The sequence below is a fragment of the Cupressus sempervirens genome, chromosome 9 (assembly GCF_028749045.1).
Source record: "Cupressus sempervirens isolate cs-2001-9-10 chromosome 9, ASM2874904v1, whole genome shotgun sequence".
NCBI classification, from domain to species: Eukaryota; Viridiplantae; Streptophyta; class Pinopsida; order Cupressales; family Cupressaceae; genus Cupressus; species Cupressus sempervirens.
The window spans coordinates 15,518,457-15,540,242 of record NC_143126.1 but is presented as its reverse complement, the minus strand read 5'-3'; the positions used below and the strand labels follow the sequence as shown (position 1 = coordinate 15,540,242).

The 21,786-nt window shown below is 39.6% G+C and overlaps 1 protein-coding gene across 2 annotated transcripts in view; it reads right to left on the bottom strand.

The window, feature by feature from the left end:
- LOC149537418 (uncharacterized) overlaps positions 1-21,786 on the bottom strand; it is a 55,988-nt gene that overhangs the window by 15,710 nt on the left and 18,492 nt on the right. The gene's annotated exons all lie outside the window — the stretch shown is intronic.

Below are 21,786 nucleotides of genomic sequence, written 5' to 3'. Positions count from 1 at the left end.
GGCAATTAAAGGGCTGAAGGTACAATTGGCTATGACACCCATCTTGGCATACCCAGATTGGAACAAGGAATTTCATGTTCTTCATGTTCACGTCGACGCGTCCAACTATGCAATCGGAGCAACCTTGGTGCAAGCAGGTAGCCACGGGTTGGATCACCCGATATACTTTGCCAATAGACTGCTATCAAAAGCAAAACAGAATTACAGTACAACAGAACGAGAAGCCTTGGGAATGGTCTACGTCGTTCAGAAGTTCCGTCATTACTTGCTGGCGACACCGTTTGTGTTCTATGTCGACCATCAGGCTCTGTTATATATGATCAATAAACCTGTTATTCAAGGAAGAATCAACTGGTGGTTACTTCTGTTGCAGGAGTTCATCTTCAAGATCATTGTACGGCCTGGAAAGAAACATGTCAGCACAGATCATCTGTCACGTCTCAAAACAGGAGAACTGGCAGATGGAGTAAACAATGATTTTCCTGATGCACAGTTGTTTCAAATCGCAGTACTGCCAAAATAGTACACCAGCATTGGAGAATACCTTTCGACAGGACAGTGCCCAAGTGAGATGCCACCAAATGAAAGGTGCAAATTGATAATCAGGAGCCGTACCTTTTAATTGATCAACGGATTACTCTACAAGATGGGGCCTGATCACATCCTGTGAAGGTGTGTGTAAGAGGAAGAAATACCACAGGTGTTAAAGGAAGCACATGAGGGTCCAACAGGAGGACACATGGGACCTCATACCACGGCACGGAAAATATTGCTAGCAAGACTGTGGTGGCCAACAGTGTACAACGACATGCGGGAATGGGTCGTCGGGTGTGACACTTGCCAATGGGCCGGGAAGCCGCTAAAGAGAGACTTCATGCTAAGCAGCACCCCTCCCATGCCTAAGAACTCTTTGAAAGATGGGGACTAGATTTCATCGAACCTCTAAAGGTGAGCAAAACTAGAAGGTGCCGATACATTGTCGTAGTGACAGAGTACCTAACCAAGTGGGTGGAGGCACGCACACTACCGAATAACTCGGTCTTCAGCACAGCGAGATTTATTTATGAGCAATCATTACCAGGTATGAGATTCCATTGCAGTTAACAAGTGATAGGGGTGGACACTTTGTTAACCATGTTATCCAACTGCTCACCACTGAATTCAAGATTTATCATTCATTATCGAGCCCATACTACCCGAGGGCAAACGAACAGGCCAAGGCTACAAATAAGATCCTGGTTTCAATTATCTACAAGTCTTGTGCAGTTGAAGGTGAAGACTGGGAGGAAAAATTGCCCTCTGCCCTTTGGGCGTACCGCACGGCGTACAAGGTCACAACGAGACACATGCCATTCCAGTTGATGTTCAGACAGGAGGTAGTGGTACCGGCAAAATTCATGATACCGAGCCTGAGGATTGCACTGGAAAATAAGCTAGGTGAAATGGAAAGCCTGAGGGAGACGTTGCATAACCTGAACAAGCTCGAGAAGCGGTTATTGGCACAGTGGGCCATAGAGGTGACACGGAACAAGCGCAAGGCATGGCATGACAAACATCTAAAACTGAACAAGTTCCAACTGAGATAGTGGGTGTTGAAGTATGACGGAAGGAACAAGATCAAACCAGGCAAGTTTAAAGTTAAGTGGGTCAGGCCACACCAAATTCGGGAAGTAGGGGACAACGGAGCGATAAAGTTGTGGACATTAGACGAACAAGAAATAACCGAGGCAGTCAACAGTTGGATGCTAAAAATGTACAATGCCAAAACGACTCCCTCATCATCACAGGATGAAAGAGTCACCGTACAGCAATTGCAAAGCACTGTACAGCTTTTTCAAGGTTCATTCACCATACGGATTTTAATAGAAAGAAACTTGCTAATCACCGTACAGCCTTAAGTTCCCTATTGGCCATGTACGGATTCTAAATATTAAACCCTCTATCATGTACGGATTTTAAAGCTTTCAGTTGCCACCGTACTGATCTTGAAGATTAAGCCATACGGATTTGAAGGGTTATTTTGGCGAATATTGCTTGTTGTCACCGTACAGATTTGGAGATTGAGCTTGCAGTCTGTCACCGTACGGATTTCATAGATTTAGTCCTCAGTTGCACCGTACGGATTTTGAAAGGTCAAAATAGCTGCAGTACAAATTTCAAAAGATAAGTTGCCTGTATGCTTCAGTATGGATTTACAAGTTTAAGTTTCTAGTTTGCCGAATTCAGCTTTCTGCTTGGCATGTGAATTTTGCAGGATATTGTGTACAAATTTTGCAGGATATTGCGTACGGATTTTGAAGGATTGAGGACTTGGCGTACAAAATTTCCAGGATAAATTGCCTGTTGTTGCTGTACAGATTTGGGGGTTTAACTTCATGTTTATAGCCGTACAAATTCAGTTCTTGATTGCCTTCTTACGGGTTTTGAAGTTCCAGTTTGGCGTACAGATTCAAGAGTTTGAATTCTAGTTTGATGTACAGATTTGCATAATAAAGTTGGCGTACAAAATTGAGGAATAAAGTTTGGCATACGGATTTGAAGGATAAGCTACTTGATCACCACCGTACGGACTATCAAGCAAGGTTACGATATTTAAATTATCATCATTCTTGCATCCATACGGCCACTTATGGAAGGAATGCACAACTTCTTCTAGTAGCCTAAGATCCATACGGGCCCTGCAATCAAGAAACAACAAAGAAAATATACATCAGCACAGTACGGCATCACAATCTTTCTTCAAGGTAGACAAAGGAAGGAGGCAAGATAGCAAATCCGTACGAAATTAGGAACCATTCACAAAGTATTCAAGGAGAGCCGTATGGCCTGCCAAGTGAAAGAACTAAACGAAATTGGTGGAGTCTGAAATCTGTTCGCTTGTGCAAGGGAGTGTTAGCTTTCATTGGACAAAGGTGTCTTACATATCCGACCAGTGGTTAGGGAAGGAAAAGAAATTGTGTGAGGGAATAACTGACTTGAGAATAAATGGAGTCTGCAGGAAAGAGAAAATGGAAAAAACAATTAGAAGAATCTACAGCAGAGAAGGGCATGAAAATGTCGACTGCAAGTAACCAAAATGAAGGCACCAGTAGCAGTAGCAAGCAGAAACGTAAGGCTCGTGCACCTGCAACCATTGAGATCACACCACAGACTATAGCATTTGAAGGGTTGAGCGGAATGGACTGTAGAAAGTGGTGGCAAGAAACCCTTGACGACCATGCAGTAAAAGCTAGCATCAGAAGGGCACAGGTGGAATGGGCGATTTGGATGCCTGTTTTTTGTATTCGAGATTACGAGGGTATCCTGCACGCCATGATTGAGACTTATGGCAGGGGCTCTCGAAAGAGCATATTTCAGTACTTAGACAAAGACCTGGTAGTTTCATTTAAGGCAGCGGATTTCACGCGAGTGTTTGGCATACCAGGGCCGTAGGGCAAGACGGTTCAGCCCAAGAAAATTTCCAAGGAGGTAAAACTGTTTTTGATCAGGCTGGTATGCGGAGACATGGCTAAAGCTAAACAAGAAGCGTTGGCTGAGACGTCAAAAGGAAGGGGTTAAAAGAAAACAGACATCCAAGAGGGACCATGGCGATTCCTGATGGATTTAGTCAAGAGCCGGCTTACGGGATCAAGTAGGGCATCTGACATTTCCTTCCTGCAGGTATCTATGATGAACGGCATAATGAACGGGAAGGTGTATGATTGGGCATCTGTGCTAGCTGAGCATATGCATGAATTTATGACCCTCCAACATAAGACATTTTATATGCCACACTATGCCATTGGTCTCTTCCTTGATGCCATAGCGCGGATGATTCCAGAAGACAGGTTGGAGGCGAAACTTAGACCACTAGCTCCTGGGGAACCTCCTATCATACAGTGGAGGCACTTGGACTCGGCCACTGGACAGAAGGGTCCTGCAGGGTAGAAGAGACCCCGGCTTGATACAGGAGGTGATACGGACAATAGACGGCAGGATACATCTTCCGAGGAGAACAATGTGGGGGAGAAGAAGGGGAGGACGACGACGAAGAGGTTGAGATTGTCATAGCCACTCCCTTATTATTCTCATGCCCTGCCTTATCCACCACGTCCTGTCTGGTCCCAGGGGGTCTGCACATGGCTCATATACTAGGGTTTGGACAGACACGGCGGTCGATAGTGATGACTGCAACACCTCAGCAAGCGATTACACTAGCAGCACCCTGGCAGCACCGGGTAAGACCTTCCCCATTCATACCAACAATTGGATTTGCCATGGGGTTTGCACGAGTGGCAGCACCTGTCAGCCGAGAAAGTATGCCAACTCCTGCTGAAGCACTTCCGGTAGTAGAAACCGTGGCACTTACGGAAACACAACCAACAGTAGCAACTAGCGCACCTGCAGTAGAGAGTGTACCGGAGGCGAGAGAAGAGACTGCCATGGAGGTACTTGACACTACTAGAGGTAGCAGAGAGCTAGAGTACGCCGGGTGTGCACTTGGACGTAGTAGTGTCAAATGTCGTAGTTACAACAGATGCAGCGCTTTTGGCATCACCTGAGCGTGACAAGGAGTCTAGAGCGCAGAGGTTAAGTACTTAGTACGCGGTTCCACCGTACTCCAGTCCCTCAAATGGCCAGCATACAGACGCCTACGCGGGATGAAATTCCGAAGGGAGGTACTCAGCAGGAATAGGTAGCGGAGCCAGTTCAGGATGTGGGACCATCGCATAGTGTTGTTGAGCGTAAGGCAGAAGTGATCGAGGCGGCTATGGGTGTGCAACAGGAACATTTAGTAGCACCGGAGACAGGGATGAGAGAAGCATTTCTTGCTGATGTAGCAGTTCTAGCGTCTCGGGCTCACCAAGTATTAGCTTCGACGGAGACTCGAGCATTGGACTCAGTCGTGAAGGAGCTCAAGCAAGTTATATCTTTTATGAGATTGGGATGCCCAGCGGCCTTTACTGTTTGCTTTGAGGAGCCGGGGTGGCCAGATGTGGAGATTGTAGAAATGCACCGAGATTGGGCTACGACAAGGGATCCCGGTATGGAGAGCCGAGTAGAGGCTTTGATTCATGAGGTAGTGAAGATATACAGGGAGGCGTATTACACTCTTCGGAGGAGTCAAGCGAATCAACTAGCAGCTCATAGGGCTCGGGAGGAGTCAGCTGCCAAGTTAGCTTCACAAAAGGCAGCCTCGGAACCTAAGAGGGCGGCCTGGAACTCCAAGAGGGCAGCCCTGTTAGGCAAACAAAGTCAGCTAGAGAAGTTAGCAACAGAAAAGAAAAAGTTAGCAGCAAAAAAGGAGCGTGTCAGCAGCAAAAGAAAAAGAATTAGGAAAAATCACAAACATGATGCAGTCAGTTCTAGAGCTTCAGATGGAGGCAAAAGCAAAACTAAAGGTTAGGAAAGAACAAGTCTACAAGCTGTGGACGGAGCTGAAAGAGTTGAGAGCGCGGACGACCACTATGCCAAGGACCCATCCTGTTGTTTAATATTTATGTATTCATGTACTTGGGTTATTTGTTATTTTGAGTTTTGTTGTATTGTCATCCAGAGACAACTTTTCTTTTTGGGGGGATGATGTCATCGGTAAAATTGTGTATCAGCCGACGGGTCCCTTCGGAAAGGTTCTTATTATGTAGCCAACGGCCCTTCGATAATTGTCATGTAGCCAACGGACCCCTTCGGAAGGTTCTTCGAAAAGTATGTATACACCCTTTTGGGTCATTGTAATCATCATACGCATAATGTAATGTCTTTGGCATATGCGAATAATAAAAGGAGTACTGTTGTTCTTGTTCACTGTCTATTGTCGGCATTAATCTATTTACCCCATGCGGTAAACACTGAGCTCAAGCTGGTTTTTGTGCCATCCCTAGGCAAGGAATGAAAGCTTGTAAGGGGACACTTAAGAAAGGGATGTCAAAGGATCTAGTTGTGCAATATATTAAAGAATAAGAGGAAGTTGACATGAGAGGCAACAAATTAAAGGTCAGTCATCCCCTTGCAAAACAAGCTTGAAGAGGCCTACTGGCTTGGGAAAATTGGTTGGCCTACATCCTTTGAGGCCAATGCCACCACCTACAAGAAATTGTAACATAAAAAAGAGCCTCATTGAAAAGAGCCTTCAAAAATGACATCGAAAATAGGTTGCAAATCAAAGCAATGCTCGCTGCATTTATAGCAATGGACTTCCTTTCAAAATTGTTAGATCACCTCACTGGTAGGAGATGGTGAATGCCCTTTGGAATACACCTCCTGATTATGTTAGTTCGAGTATGTAAAAGTGTGAACCACCTTATTGGCAAAGGAGAAAGGTTCAATGGAGACATCACTGAGAGTGATCAAACATAAATGGCTGGAAATAGGCATGTCCAAAATTTATGATGGATGGAAAGATTGCAAAATAGGCTATAAATTAAATGTTATAGCAATGTCCACTAGAGGGGTGATGTTTTTGAAGGTTGTAGATTAAGAGACGAGTGAAAGATGCAAGTTTCATTGCCAATATCCTTAGAATCCATTGAGATGATGGGGCCTACAAATATTGTCCAAATCTTAACATAAAATTCTAAAAATTGTCGAGAAGTTGGGCCTATAGTGGAGGCCACATATAATCAAATTTTGTCGATACCATGTGTAATCCACCCACTCAATTAAATCATGCAAAAGATTGGTACACTAATTGAAAGGGTCAAACAAGTTTATTTTATATTTTATTTTTGTGTTGATGTATGATGTGTAATTTTTATGTCACGTAAAACATATTTTGCATCTCACACAATCGTCTAAAGATAACTTGTGAAGGTGTGAGAGCCCTTAAGTGCTATGGTTGTCAACACCTTGTGAAGTGTATGGAGGCAAACACACAAAAAGAGCCCAAAAAGCAAAGTCATGGATCCTTGATGATGAGTGATGGGATCATGCAAAATTCATTTTGAATTTCACAACACCCATAATGAGCATGATTAGGTATGTCGATATTGATTACCTATGTTTGGATTAAATTTATAATGGTATAGACACCATGGTTGATAACATAATAACAATTATAGAGACCAAGGAACATACAGATGCATTTTTCAAAGTTGTGTAGCAAATAGTTGTTGATTGTTGGAACTAGATAATCACCCCCTTACATCTCATTGCAGTTGCTTTGTCACCAAATTTTTATAGCTAGGAAATACTTGCATTGCCAAGGAGGGTGGCACCATATAGAGATGTGTTACCCAAAATTTCACCCCATGTTCAAATTTTGGCTAAGTCTTGTCCGATTTCAATGAGTTAAATTTGTTAAGTCTTTCAATTGGTCAAAGCTTTGAAGCTATTCCCGCACACCCTTCGGAGAACAACAAACTATTTGCAAATAAACAAAGTCTATGTTTTTGTATGTATCCAAGTCTTTCTGGCTGCATTCATGTTCCATTTCTTAAGTTGGTCCCAGACATCTCGCTTTGCATTATAATTTCCTACATGTTTTTTCTTACCAGACTCACAAGCCTAAAATGGAACCTTAGTGTCTTTGTTGAAAAATCTTTTATCTAGCCCCTAATCCAAGCTCAAAAATGATTGTTGGACTCACACATTGATTCTTGAACCTCTCCCAGAGCCCGACAATGAAACTAGAAAAGCAATTCAAAGGAAAAATCATATTCAATGTTAATAAAGATTTGGCTCCAAATCAATCATTGGAACCCAACAAGTCTTCTTGAACAATTTGTGCCTTCTCCCTTTAGTACCTTCTCAAGTCTAGTTCAAGTTCCACCCTATGGGCCACTTCCCAACATGTCCTATGGAACCATGATTATAAAGTTCTTATGGCATTTGATTTAGTTTCAAATCCAACTTTAGAGCCCAACTCACTAATTAGAACTAATAGAAGGTCCCAAAGATCAAAAAGTGGACAGAGCGAATAATTTGCAAGCCAACGGCATCGTTCACTGAGTTCTTGTCCAAATGATGAAGCCCAACGTGGTTATCAGAACCACATGAAAATCCAACAACATATTTTGGACTCGCAGAAGTTAAAAGTGAATGGTCATAGGCATTATTTGCTATTTCAAAACAAGCTTTCGAAACCGAATGACAAGTCGACACGAATAAGGACAATATTGCATTGTCAGAACTTCGGGACAATTCCAGAACTACATTCAAAATCTGCAAGTGGCTCTTTAACTACACGTTTTCTTTTGACAACAAATAACACTGCTAGAAGTTTCAACTTTTAACAATTCTGAAAGTTTCATCATTGTCCAACAAGAGTTCCAGAATCACATCATTTTTGTTATTGGAATGGACAGGAACAATATGTTGAGGTTGAGAGGGGCCCATAGTTACACCGCCCTGGGGGACGAGGGGACAAGTTTCTGGGATAGGGGGCCAAAGGGGCCTTAATTTGGGGATGGCAGGGGGACGGCAGGGGGACGACAGCGGGGGATCGGGGGGATTGTATATACTATACATATGGTACTTAAAATGCTAGTTATGAAAAGATGTACTACAATATAAGATATAAAGATGTAAAAGAGTAAATACTTGAACATTGCATTAAATTGGAACATCAAACATTGAACATAAATAGTCAAATCAGCAAATAGTTAACACCAGGTCATCAACCCATCCTCGGCAGAGGTGATGGGATCTAGTGGCGCCGCTAGGGATGGGGAACGGAGTCCCCAAGTCCCTGGTGCGTGGGGTAAAAGGGAGGGGGGGGACGCATCCCTGTGTTACTATGGTCAAGGGCCTCACAAATTTGGTAAAGTAGGGCCCATCATAGTACTCCGGATCAACAAAGAAAAGAGTTACATCTATTTCGGCAAAGCTATGCTTTGAGAAAATCACTAAACTTATCATTAGACAAGCTAGCTCTGTCATATATTCGACAAAGCATTCGTTAGTCCATCTACAAATTCTATTTACAACAGAAAAGGAAGAAGATGAATGGACAAAGTTACAAGAAAGTTAAGATGAATCATTGGACAGTTTTTAACACTTTTCGAATACCAAAATAAAATAAAAAGAAATAGTTACCTTTCAAGAACACAGTTACTAGACCAAAAGGACAAACTAATAAAATCTAGAAATATGTAGTCAAGAGAGGAGTAAAGGTTCTAGACTTTTCCAATCCCCCTTGTCCTTTGACGCATGAGTGAAACTCAATCAGAGTCCGCAGCATTTTGATTCTAATTTTGTAAAGGGAAGGACAGGATGTTTTGTGTTTCAGATATGATTTTTGTACAAAGGCAGCATGGTCTTTGAACTATTTGTTTTTTGCATCTAAAGAAAGGAGGAAATATATACTAAATCAGAATAAATCTGTGTTTATGTGTATTCCCTTTGACAGCAGATTTCCTTTGAATTTCCATATTTGTTCCTTAATGCTTTCCTATCCAATTTAATTATGCATATGTTTGCTGCAAAATCTTTGAGTTGTGGTCATTTGTATATCTGAAAGGGAACAATATCAAATCTTCCTCTTGTCTGTCTGTGGCGGGGGCTGAGTAAATGGTCTTTGTGCTATTTGTCTCCATTTCCCTTTGACTATCCTAAATCATATTTGTATCATGGATTATGTACAAATGTTAGTTTGCCTTTCCTACTTTCTGGTTAAAAGCATTCCCTCAAAAGCTCAAATTACATCATACGGGAGAGTTGTACCTCTAAAATTCAGGGAAGATTGCTAACCCAATAAGCAATCTCTCCACCTGTTAGTTACTAATTTATCTTTCATCCCGGGCATCAGAAGTCATTTTCAAAGCTATTTTCGAAAGACCTACAGAAAAGAAACGAAGTGTTGATGCCTTACTTCCTCAGGAATCTAAAGGCGCCCTGAGAAAGGAGGCTGGCAACACTATTTGGTTGAGGTCAGAAGACAGTTTAGTGCCAAACAAATCAAAAGGCCAATCCAATAGACTACCAGTGCCAATAGTTAATGAAATATTGGCTGAAAATAACAAAGATGACAGGATACTCCATTCATTCTGGAATGTTTTGGAAGAGCATTTCTGAGGCTGAAAAGAAGTTCATCTGAAGATTACAAATCTACACTGTTGTTAAGGAGTTTGCACAACAGATATTATTTGCCGAAAGATCTTAAGCAAGAGAATTAAAGATTGCAGGTTGCAGAGAGCAATTGAGGCAGCTTAAATCAAAACCTGAAAATTATGATACGACTACTTCTTCTACTTCTTATGATTTTCCAGATTTCTATACTTGACAAGCAAAGTGTTGTGGAAACATTTGTTACACCTCAAGATTTTTCAAGTCAAATTAAAAGCAACAAACAAGAGACTTTCATGACATGCATAGAGATAGGGCAGATTGAACCATTGTTCGTTTCCCCTGTAAAACAGGGCACTACTAGAGGAACGTAGTATCATTATTCCAGATTGGTGCTTAAAGGGTTCAGATGATGACTTTTTGTGTGGAATTGTGGATAAGGATGGTAATGTTACTAAAGTTTACATAAATGCAGCAAGCTGTGATTCTAATGGTACAAAGGAGGGTATGAATGGTACTGTATCTATGCTTACATTTCTTCCTAAATCAGAAACCTTCACATTGGATATTGATGGAGCAAACCAAATGGTAGGAAAAAATCCTCTTGAGGCTTTAAGTGGATTTTTAGATCATAGTCCAAATATTGAAACTTTGTTTTTAATGATATTGATTTAATACCTGATGAATCTCAAAGAGTAATTAAAAATCTAGCTGATGTGAAAGAAAGAAATTGATCAAACCTTTGCATGGTACAGTATATGCAGCCTGAATACTCACAATTTGATTGTCCTGATGAAGAGCATGAGGAAAAGAAGATGCAAGAAGAGGTAATATGTCCTACTTTTAGAGATTCTTTTTCTATAAGTCGTATCATGCAAGCTCATATGGTTTCATTCCATACTGGTCTAATGAATGAGGCACATGATGCAGCCTGAATACTCATGATTTGATTTTCCTGATGAAGAGCATGAGGAAAAGAAGATGCAAGAAGAGGTAATATGTCCTACTTTTAGAGATTCTTTTTCTATAAGTCGTATCATGCAAGCTCATATGGTTTCATTCCATACTGGTCTAATGAATGAGACACACGCTCATCAGCATAAGATTATAAAACTTTATGGTCAGATATCTAGCGATGGCACAAATAATTTGCATTCTCTCAGATGGTGTGTGGAATCTTCAGTTGATGATTTTCTTTATGCAAAAAGAGAGGAGCTTTCCGTAATCAGATTTGATCCTATGCTTGTAGAATATAACATTCAAAAATCACAATCAACAGTAACATGCCCTAAAGTTATTTCAGTTCATGATCTGCAAACGAATGCTCAAAAGGAATACAGATATTGCTATCAAAGGTGAGCTAAATTATTTTGTTGATATCAGACATGGTGTCATGCAAGAAATGAGGTAGGTCCAGAATGTCCTTGCACTCTTATTGGCTTGAGATCCAGTATAGCAGCAGTCCCAAGGTGGCAGTTATCTGTAGTTGCATCATATAGCCACAATTGATTTTTTTATAAGGGGTCATATTTCTCCCAGCCTGTCGATGGTTTCACCTCAGCAGCCTGAAACACTTCTCAAGGTAGGGCCTCCCTGCCATTTACAACATTGTAAATAAGTCTTTGGTGTGCTTTACACTGAGGTGGTTTTGGTTTTACAATTTTGCTGTGCTCGTTTTTTAGTTAAAGCCCAATTCCCCTCCACCCTTCTGCAAAGCAGTGCCTTGTCCTCCTGCTATTCTTTTGACTCTGATGGCCCATGGATAAAGCACTCATCTTTTCATGAGACTCTGTGCTCCTCGCATTGACCTTTGCAGTCCATGTCCCTGGAAAGAGCCAATTGTTACCCAAAATTTCACCCCATGTTCAAATTTTGCCCTAGTCTTATCCTTTTTTCAACTCAGTGAGTTAGATCCGTTAAGCCTTTAAGTTGATTGGAGTTTTGAACCACAATCTGAACACCCGTGGCAGTCCAACAACCTATTTGGAACTGATCAAAGTCTATGTTTCCGTTTGTGTCTGAGTTTTGTCGATCGCATTCATGTTCCATTTCTTAAGTTGGTCCCTGACATCTCACTTTGCATTAAAACTTCCTACATGTTTTTCTTGCCAAACTCTCGAGCCTAAAATGGAACACTGATGTCTTTGTTGAAAAGTCTTTTATCTAGCCCCTAAGTTCAAGTTCAAAAACAATTGTCCAACTCTGACATTGGTTCTTGAGCCTCTATTAGAGACCACCATTGAAAGTGGAAAAGAAATTCAAAGGAAAAATCAAGTTCAATGTTAATAAAGATTCAGTTCCAAATCAAGCATTGGAACAAAATAAGTCTTCTTGAACAACTTTAGCATTCTCTCTTCAGCACCTTTTCTGTCTATTCAAGTTCCCACTTAATGGGCCGTTTCCCGACATGTCCCGTGGAACCATGACCATAAAGCAGTCTTGGCATTTGATTTAGTTCCAAATACAGCTTCAGAGCCCAACTCACTAATTAGAACTAATAAGGTCTAATGGATTAAAAAATGAAGACAAAGCAAATGATCAGAAGGTTAGCAGCATAGTTCACTAAGTTCTTGTCCAAATGGCGGAGCCCAACATGATTCTAGGAGCCAACAACATATCTTGGGCTCATGAAACTTAGAAGCATCAACTCTATTGGCTAGATTTAGAAGGGCTTTCAAAACTTGAAGACAAGTTGGCACAAATAAGGGCATTATTGCATTGTCAGAACTTTGGGATGAAATTGTTAAAAACTGAATGAACACAGAAAACGGATTGATTATTGAACTAGCAATGAACTCTTAAATAGAGTTTACATATGCTAATTATAGCGTAATCTAAAAAATACACTTATCTGAGAAAAAACTGAAAGAGAGACTAAATGACCATTACCTACCTAACTGAGGTTCTATAAGAATGGGCTAAATATAGCAAAGACTGAAGATAACAAAAATAATCTAATATGGTACAGTTCCAAAACTATGTTAGGATTCCAACAGTGGTTCTTGAACTACATCTTTTCGAATACATCAAGTAACACTGTTGGAAGTTTTAAAAATTCCTGAAGTTTCATTGCTGACCAACAAGAGTTCCAGAATTGCATCATTTTTGCCATTAGAATGGACAGGAACAATTTGTGTGAAGTCGTGAAGAGCCTCACAAATTTGGTAAGGTAGGGTCCATTACAGTACTCCATATTGATAAAGAAAAGAGTAACATCTATGTCAGCGAAGATAAACTTTGAGAAAATCGTTGAACTCATTGTCACAAAAGTTGGCTCTGCCCTATACAAGGAAGCACTAGTTAGTCCATCTACAGATTCTAATTAGGAAGAGAAAGGAAGAAGATAAATGGACCAAGTTACATAAAACACTTTATGAATTCCAAATTAAAAGAAAAATAAATGATTACATTTCAAGAAGGCTGTTACAAAACCGAAAGGACAAACCGAGAAAATCTATAAATATGTAATCAAGAGAGTAGTAAAGGGTCCAGCCTCTGAATCTGCTTGTCCTTTGAGAAATGAGTGAGATTCTATCAGAGTCCAGGGAATTTTGATTCCAATTTTATAAAGGGAAGGAGAGGACATGATTTTTGTACAGGCACAAATGGCCTTTGGGCTATTCTTTTTGCATCAAAAAAAGGATAAAAAATATGTTAGACCTTTGTGTTTATGTGCATTCCCTTTGAAAACAGATTTTCCTTTGAGTATTCACAATTGTTCTTTAATGCTTTCCAGTCCAATTTAATTATGTGTATGTTTGCCGCAGAATCTTTGAGTTTTGGTCATTCGTATATCTAAAAGGGAAAATATCAAATCTTCTTCTTTTTTGTCTGTGGTGGGGGTTGTGTAAATGGTCTTTGTGCTATTTGTCTTTGTTTCTCTGTCTCTCGGTCCTAAATCGCATTTGTATCATGTTGATGTCCAGATGTTAGTTTGCCTTTCCTGCTTTCTGGTTGTATGCATACCCCCAAAAACTCAAATTTCTCACGAGAGAGAATTGTACCTCTAAAGTTCAGCGGACAATTGCTAGCCCAATAAGCAATCTCTCCAACTGTTAGTTACTTATTTGTCTTTTATTTTCGGCATCAAGAATAATTTTCAAAGTTATTCTAGAAAGACCAATTTGTTATCTAACAAGAATGCCGAAGGCTGCTAATGACTACAAGGCTGCATTTAAAAAGACATAATGATGGTGATGAAACTCAAGATATTATCTTGACTGAATTTGGCCAATTTGAATCTGCCAAATATCATTGGTACATTTTTCATGCCAAATATGGGATGAATGCTGATGAGTGGTGGTACATAAAAGGTCAAGGTTCCATTTTCTTGCAGCTTCTTGCAATTCAAATTCTCTCCCAAATATGTATTATTTTTATTTTCTATTTTATTGTTTTTATTTCATGATGCTATCGTAATAAAATATTTTTATTTTATTACCAGGCAAAAAAAATTATATTTTATAATTTATGTGTTTACTTATTAAGTTTGCTGTTTTGATTCTTCACTTATAAAATTAATACTAAATGTTGAATGCAAATTCAACATGTTGCAAGTTCTTCTTCAACTGAGTGAAATTGGAGTACACACTCCTCCATCGACCAAGTCAAGCACAACCGTTTTGGGTACAAAAAAGTAAAGAATTTGGTCTATATACACTCCAACCTTCATCTATTGTTGTAGTGCCTCATGTCGTTGCATTCTACTTTGTTTCAATTTGATCTGAGTTAGACTCATTTATTGTTCCATGATTGTTGATATGATGCAATAAAATATTTGCACTGTATGATGCATTTTATTACACTGTTACAGCACATTATTTTGGGTTCTGCCAGTATCATTGCTGATGTAGATGTCAGATTATACAGTTACTTACCATTTTGATCATATCTGCATGATGATTCTGCTAAGAGGTGACATGATGCTTTATGATGATATCTGGTGTATTATGCATTCAAGAACACTGGATTATGTTACCATGATGATTATTACTGATTTCCCATTATATTGTGCCTTTTATGCTGACAATATTACACAAATTTTCACTGATATATGCTCGTATTGTCGTAAATGATTATTCAATATTTAATTTCAATGAGATATACATTGAAGATTAAATATGGAATGACCAGTGTCATGACATTCTAATACATATGAATGATCATAACACTAGAGTGTCATTGTTTCATTAGGTATACTTTGATTATTCATGTTTATGCTTTGGCTATTTATACTGCGAGCAGCTGCACGTGGTGTGTGTGTGTGTGTGTGTGTCTTAGTGAACATGCACCAAACATCGCCTCCGCCTGAGCTGCAGGTTTACGCATGTGTTATCCCCAACAGTGGCACAGGAGACAGTTTCACCAGCTGATTATATTTTAGCCAATATCGTCCTTAGATGGGCAGTGTATTCGTAATTGGTAAATTATACCTCTGGCACCATGCAGGTACATCTGGACTTCATTTACATATTTGTGTTGGACCAGTATCTATTTGGACTTCATTTGCATATTTGTGTTGCACCAGTATCTATTTATGCATATAGAATTTCCATAATTGGTGCGCTTAAGTTATGTATTTAATACTGAGTTTATTAATTTGTTGGTTATTTTTATTTACCGAAAAATTTGTCATAGTTGAATTCCATTTAATTGGTTGTAATCAATTTATCCTGTGGGCTTTGGATAGGTTTATAACTTTTTATTTAATTGACTTAAGTGGTTTAATTTTAGCCTATTTGGCTTTTGGCAAAAAGTGATCTTTTTTATTGTGAAAAAGAGTTCTTTTTCAAACAAGGTTTTTTGAGAAAATTGGAAATTTCTCCAATTTGTGTTGCGAACATCACTCTTTTGCTTGTTGGGTTTGATCCGCTCGCCAAGTTTTTGTGGACATCAGTTCGTTGGGTTCATTTCGGTATTTCTCCGCATTGCTGAAGATCATCTGATTTTGAGGGGTTTGGGAAATTCTACTTCGTTTTTTATACTCTCCATTTTGTGAGGTCAGATTTCTTCAAAAGTCACCCAATTTTCAATCAAATTGATTATGGTTTGATGCAAATGAACCATGGGATGTATTTTGTGTTTCCCCATGTGTATGGGTAATTTCCATGCCCATTTGGGCTTCCAATATTGTTAGATTTTGTAATTTCAAATGTATGGTTTTCATGGTGTTAAGCTGCCCATTTTTTCATTGTGCCAAAAAATATTATTGGTCCATTGTGTTAATGGGTGCTAGAGAACCAACAGGTTTTCTCCTTATTGCTTAATTCATGGTTTCAATTTTTAGCTAAATTTGAATGATCATCAATGGTGGTGAACATCAAGACTGAAGTTTAGCCCATGTTTATTTCTCATATTTTCTTGTAATTAAAAATTGTGAATTAACCCTATTATTATGGTCTTTGTGTTTTTTTGGTGTGTCAAAATTGGATCCAACTTGGGTTTCTATAATGTCCCCTACTGGGTCTAGATTCAGTTAGTATCAAAATTAACCCAATTTATGTATGCTTAGGTCCTAATCTGAATTCATAAAAATGCATTGATTCCATTTCTATATTAGTACATGGTACAAGTAGAGGAGGTTGTTCATTTATTACACATATTGAGCTAAGTTACCATGGTTCCTCCCCCCCAGACCAGCAAAAGTTCGAACTAGTCTTAAGTTTGAGTCCTATTCGAACTCTAGTTTGGGCAGGATCCTCTTTTTTGACTACGGGTATGATTGGGTTTGAAACCATTTCATACCCGGGCGGACCAAGCCGGGAAAATTGAACTAAGCTTGAACTCGCCTAGTCAGTAGGCCCCGCAGACAGCTAAAAACAGATTTTTTTGCAAAATTTAATACTAGTTTGGCATCCACAATCCTAAAAGGTTGTTATGAATTGCTTTTGGTGGCCTCTCACTGTCATTTTATGTTTTTGAACAAGTTATTTTTTCATAAGGAAGAGCACATAAGTGGTTGAGCAAGAATCTAATTGTGCAAGGAGTTTGAAGATTGATTTGCGGCTGTTCTTCAAATGTTTGTGCCTCATTCCTACACATTTGCAAGCTTACAATGGCTGGAAAAGATAAGTTCTTGTTCCATTTGCTTTTGTTTTTGTTCTAATTTTTTTATTTTTCCATTTCTCTTTCTTTCTTCATAAGATCTTTCCATTTTTTTCAGAATTTTTCATTTTCTTGCATATAAATTATAAAATGAACATGTATCTAATTTCTTGCCATAGGAAAAGGAACCGGAATGGCATCTGCATCTTCATAATAGGCAATACCGAACGAAGAATAGAACCCCACTCTGATTCTCCTCTATGGAAGTATGAAGATATTATAAAACCCCTTCCAGGAGGTGGTGCATTCCGTTGGACATGTCGGGGTTGTGGTGTAGAAAACAATAGTTCTTATTATCGTGTGGTAGGTCATTTGTGTGGATACACTGGAAGAGGAGTCAATAAATGCCCTGGCAAAAAAGGTGCCCCTATACCAAATGAAACCGTGTTAAAATATATTGAAGAGCATGAGGCAGCAAAAGGGAGAGAAGAACGTAGGACAACCGAACTCAGTAGCAATAAAAGTAAGAAAAGAGCAAAGGAAATGCAACCCCTCCAGATGTTATGGTACAAGACCACCCCTTTTTTAGTACCGCAACAAATAGTGAGACTGAATCTGTACCCCTTACACACAAGAAAGGGACCACTAGAAACTGCTTTTCAAAATAAGAGTCGGGAAATTGCTGACATTAAGGTGGGAAGATCCCTGTATGCAAATGGGTTGTCCTTAAATGTTGTTCGCTATCCATTTTGGAAGGACATGTTAAGGGGTGCCAATGAAACTCCAAGAGGCTATCGTGCCCCCGGGTTTGAGAAAGAACGCACCACCTTGTTGGATCAAGAGGTCCAGCTGATTGAAGATCAATTGATGCCCATAAAGGACTCATGGGTTGAGAAAGGGGTGACAATTGTTTCAGATGGGTGGAAGGATTCCACGAACCATCCCTTGATCAAAGTCTTGCGGTGTCCCCTAAAGGGGTAATTTTTCTGAAAGCAATGGATTAAGAGGGCTAAGTAAATGATGGGCCATTATTGAAGGCCATTGAACAAGTAGGTGCTAGAAACGTTGTCCAAGCCATATCGGAAAACACAAAGTAGAGCTGCTGATTTGTTGGTTGAAGAGCGATATCAACATATCTTTTGGACACCTTTTGCAGTTCATTCGCTCAATCTTATGCTACAAAAGATTGGAAACCAAATTGAGTGGATCAAAACAGTGTATGAAGAGGTTGATGACATCCACATGTTTGTCACAAACCACCACATGACTCAATCCCTTTTCAAACCTACTCAAAATCGGAGCTACTAAAGGTAAATGAACTTGAGCTCAAGATAGTAATTTGATTTTTAATATTTGACAATTTCTGATTTTTCATATTTTGCTTGTGCAATGTATATGCGTTTCTAAAATATATATCTAATAGTGTTTTTTTTGTTCTAATTTATGTCACAGGTTGTTGAGATCCGTTTTCCATCACATATAATCGTCTTGAGACGAATTGTGCAAGTGAAAGAGGCACTTCAAGGTATGGTAATCAGCCACAATTGGAGTGTATGGACGCAAAAGAACATTGATAGGGCAAACAAAATAAAGGAAAGGGTATTGGCTGACTCATGGTGGGAACGTGTGGAATATCACCTTAAGTTCACTAAGCCCATTATGAGCATGCTTAGGTACATTGGCATGGATAGACCTTGACTTGGAGAGATCTATGATGGCATTGACTCAATGCTTGAGAAGATCAAGCAAATTATAAATGACAAGGAGCAAGATCTGCAAGAGACCACCTTCAAACAATTGCAAGCAATTATTGTTGAAAGATGGAACAAAATAACCACCCCACTATATTTGCTTGCCTATGCCTTGATGCCCAAATACTATAGCTCTCAATATTGTACTCTTCCAAGAAGGTTTCCATCCTATAGAGATATAGAAGTGTCTAACGTGTACCAAGCAGCATTTAGAAGACTCCATAGTTACACCGCCCTGGGAGACGGGGGGACGGGGGGGACAAGTTTCCGAGACGGGGGGACAGAGGGGCCTTGATTTGGGGATGGCAAGGGGACGGCGGAGGGATGGCAGGGGGGGATGGGGGGCTGGCGGAAGGAGTAGGAGTGTATATACTATACATATGGTATAGCATATTCCATATCAACTAGAATATCATGATTCATGATCAAATGACAAACAAACAATGAACATTTGATTAAACATTGAACATCAGCAAATAATAAATATTAGTCTAAACTCTATATATCAGCCTTCAAATCAAAAGTATGAGTATCTAGATTCTACTATCTAATAGTAATCAATGATCATATGATTTATGACATAAAGATGATTACAATAAGTATCATGTGCCATGAATCATGATATCAAAATAAGTATATAATGCAAACAAAAACTACAAGTCTCCAAGAGTCCAAATCAAAATGTCAAATCAATGGAGACTCCTTGGCGTCCCCCCACAATGAAGGAGACTTCTTGGCGTCCCCCCTCAATGAAGGAGACTCCTTGGCGTCCCCCCGCACCCCCACACTCGGAGACCTCTCGCCGTCTTCGGCAGCAGTGGCGCTCTAAGTGGCGCCGCCTGAAACGCCGAGACGCTGTCCCCCCCGTCCCGGGGACGTCCCCATCTCCGAAACGGCCCCGTTTTTTGGGGGGGGGGACGCGTCCCCGTGTTACACTGGAAGGCTCTTTCCTGATGATGATATGAGAGATGTAATCATGGATAAGTTCATAGAGTTTGTGAATGTTGGTCTAAGTAATGATGCTCTTTGTCATTGGTTTAGGAAGTATGCTCATAGTTGGTGGTACCTCCATGGCCAAAGATTCCAAACATTGCAACCACTTGCAATTAAAGTTATATCATAAGTTTTTTTTTTTTAAATAGCTCACTTTATCTTCAAAAGAATCGTGACAAGAAAGTAATTTTAAAAAATTTATAAGATTGAATTAATTCTTTTTTAATTGTTGACTTCATAGGTTGCTAGTTCCTCTACGTCAAATAGAAATTGGAGCACCTATTCTTTCATCCATTGGGTGAAGTGCAATAGGTTACAATCAAAAAAAACAGAGAACCTAGTATTTGTGCATTACAACTTGTGCCTTTTTTCACACAAGAGTAAAGAATACAAAGAAGGGGAGACAAAGAAGTGGGATGTAAGTGCACAGGTTGCGGACTTGGATGCTTCCACTAGATGATTTTGATTACTTTGATGCCAATACCATTGTTGCTGCTATTGCTGATCGCATTGGCCTTAACTCAAATCATACCGGAGAAGAAGAAGATGAAGAAGATGAATATGAAAAAGAAGATGAAGATTGAAAAATTAAGAATATTAATACATTCTTATTTCATTAGTTGAACAATGATACTTGAACTTGATGCTATGATTTATTTTTAATGTTTTGAATCTTTGATGTTGAACTTGTTACTTGAACTATATGATGCTATGATCACTATGATTACAAGTTTATGGTGTTTTTGTTGTTTAAATGTGTTAATGCAACTATGCTACGTTCTAATTTCAACTCATGCTTCATAAATATGTATGTATATGTGTGTGTGTGTGTGTGTGTATACAAAATATATATATTTTTGTACTAACAAACCCAAATTAACCTAATGCAGTGCAAGGCAGAAAAATCCCCAAAGGAGATGTCCTAGCCCCCAGCAAATAACTACACAACGGAATATAAACAACACAAAGATTTAGATCCAAAACAACAATTCTCATAATAGAATCATAAGATTTACATCCAACATGCCCATCTGTAAGGCCTTCTGAGTTACGGCCAAATACAAAGTAATTACGATAACAATTCTGCAAGACCTTGTAAGATCCAACTCCTAGCTAGCCCAAACCCACAATCTGGTAGAAAACCCCAAGAAGAATCTAATCTTGTGCTCCCAAGCCACCAAGCAACCTTCTTGTTTCCCAAGCCCACACTTAGCTACTAGTTCTACTAAACTTCACTCTCTCAACTACTCCAAACTGAATAAATATGACTTTAGCTATCACAACACCCTCTACTTATACTAAACCAAGCCACGGGTCAGCCTAGCAAGTTACATTAAATAACACTAATATATTAAATAAACCCTCAAGCCACAAGTTGGTGCAACAGACATTAAATACATGAAATAACTAAATACTTGGGACAAGCCCAAGTTTACATTGCATAACTAACTCATATGACAACATAAGAGTACGCGCCCTTAGGCATAGGTCCATGTGCCATCCAAGTATCTAAATCCAAGAGCTCATAAGCCAACTTCCTCGAATCAAAGCTCACGAATACGATCTCCAAAGTCTACCGGTAAATCAAGAACATGCTACCAACAGCCACCAAAATGGCTCTAACTCCAAGACGATTACTCCAATCTTTATGCGAACTTAGAACAAGGTTCCCCAATATGCCCCGAACACATCCCCAACTGTGCAAAGCATAACCACCAATCCAAGCACAAAGCCCTGCATACAGGATGGCTGACTACCCCAAGATGCTCTTCCATCAGAACCCAAACCCCTTTCCAAAATTTTGACAAACTGGAAAACTGGTTCTCAAACTTCAAACTTGGAACCAAACTCAAACCGATAACTTAGATGTTGAGTAATTGGGTACCTTTTATTGTTTATAGTTCTTTACTGCTAAGCTTGATCTTGTTATTACTCCAATATGAGAAGGGATAAGACTCGAATGCAATCCAAAGTGCTTAGAGACCACTTGATAGGTTCCCTCAAGGTTTACAAATCC